The following is a 2,068-nucleotide window of genomic DNA, read 5'->3' as shown; positions in this document are numbered from 1 at the left end:
AAAATAGTTTTGAACTTGAGGTCCCCCGCTAAGTCTTGGGGAACTCCTGACTCAGAACCACATTTTGAGAACTGCTACCACAGGAAATAAGGTAAACAAAATATTAACGTTTTCCCCTCCACATTCATTTCTTTCTTAAGGCATTTGTTCCCAGGACAAACGGGGAGTAAAGGGAGAATTGTTTCCTTTCCATCCAACAAGCTGCAAATTTTAATGATCCAGGCCTTAAAAGAAATGAAATTTAGCCCTGATCATTGCATGGAAGAAGGGAATATATTTCGTAAATAGCCCAAGTCACTTGGTTTGGCTAGTCATTAAATTCTACTACAGAGAGATTCTCTCTTAGACAAAGATAAATCTCATGGAAACTATGATAGGATGCCAGTGTTTCTAGGCTATAAACCAACTAAAGAAAGGAATACATTCATTACCAAGTAGATGATGGAGTGTAGGAGAAGCAATAGTCCTTCATACCAAGAACAATTAATTAGTAATAATGAATCTTTCAAGAAGATGCTGCTGGCAGATAGGTAATTTTTGTTTTCCCCTTGTATATTATTAGAGACAAAGGGGCTTGTCACATAAAACTGAATGATCAAGCACTTCTCCTAGGGATTCACTTAAGATTTACTGAGAGTAGCACATGGGAGCTGGAGTTCATTGAAGATTGAAATAGTACAGATGAAAAGAGAGTTATCACCATCATTCAATTACTCCTTCAATGGATGTTTATTGAGTGCCTGCTTTGATTCATGTACTCTGCTAAGAACTCATGTTCTCTATAGTAGAGAAACATAGAGGAGTTTCTCTTTCATCAAATGAGTGACTTGATCCATTTCAATTCACAATTGCTAATAGTAGGGTTTAAATTGTAAATCTAACAAACAAAAAAATAGGCATTCAGAAATAATTCAGTAAAAAATAAAGGACTTAAACTATCTTATACTACTTCTAGATGCTTCTTTATCACCTTTGTTTCCTGGTGTTGAACAAAAATAGCCAAGGTTTCCTATGATGATTATAATTTCCACAGCCACTTGAACTTGTTAGACAGATAATGCATTAGCCTTTAACAGAGCTTAGAAAAGAATCTCATATTGATTTGGAAAATTTATTTAAAATATTAAATAAACATATAAAATCTCCTTCAGAGTCATACCAATGTATATAAAATGGAAACATAAAATTTAACATATACTCACGCAAAAAAAAAGCATATAAATATGCAACCCAAAGCTATAAAGTTTGCTTTTAAAATGAATAATATTAGAAGAAACATTTATGCTTTATGCTACCAATTATCTAAAAACTTTCACATTGGACTTCCTCTTGGTGACTAATGTAGTTAGCTACAATTAGTAATTATTTATCTCATGGTTAGAAAAAGTGATATACATACTTTTTCAAATTAATTATACAGCATTCACTCGCAAAACCCAAGAAATACATTATACAGAACAATTTAGGTTGTAATAGAAAAATGAATTTAGAATTCATGAAATGCAGTTGAGTAAATAAATTTTTACATATCAATTTTGAAAGGCTTTTGAAATATGAATGTGTTTGTTAAGAGGAGTAGGAGTTGGCTCAGTTCATTCCAGCCTGCTTTTTATTTTCTAATTTTATCAAGTTCTTTCATCATAAAACCCCTTTGTCTTGGACTAGCATACTTCTTATTTTTCCACTTAGCTAAATTTTATGCACCCTTTGAGAATCAGATCATAATGTCTTTCCTATAAAACCTTTCTTCACCCTTCTTGCTGATTTACGTCCCACTCCCTATACCTCAATAACAGTTCTATCATACCATTTCTCACATTTTAGTGTAATTGTTCAGTTGCTTCTCTACTTTTATGCTGTAAGCATTTTGAAAATACAATTAATTTTTCATTCATTGCTAAAATGTATTTCTAGGGCTTACCACAGTGTCAGACACCATAACTTAAAGTTTGCAAGTCAAGATTCTTGACTGAATAATAAGTGGAAAAATAAATGTTCCCCAGTTATTAGACTTTGGCTTATTTTCTAGAACTTACACATTACTGGTATGATGGAATTTATCAAATAC

The sequence above is a fragment of the Choloepus didactylus genome, chromosome 7 (assembly GCF_015220235.1).
Source record: "Choloepus didactylus isolate mChoDid1 chromosome 7, mChoDid1.pri, whole genome shotgun sequence".
NCBI lineage: Eukaryota > Metazoa > Chordata > Mammalia > Pilosa > Megalonychidae > Choloepus > Choloepus didactylus.
The sequence above is the reverse complement of the archived record's forward strand: the minus strand, read 5'-3'. Positions refer to the sequence as shown.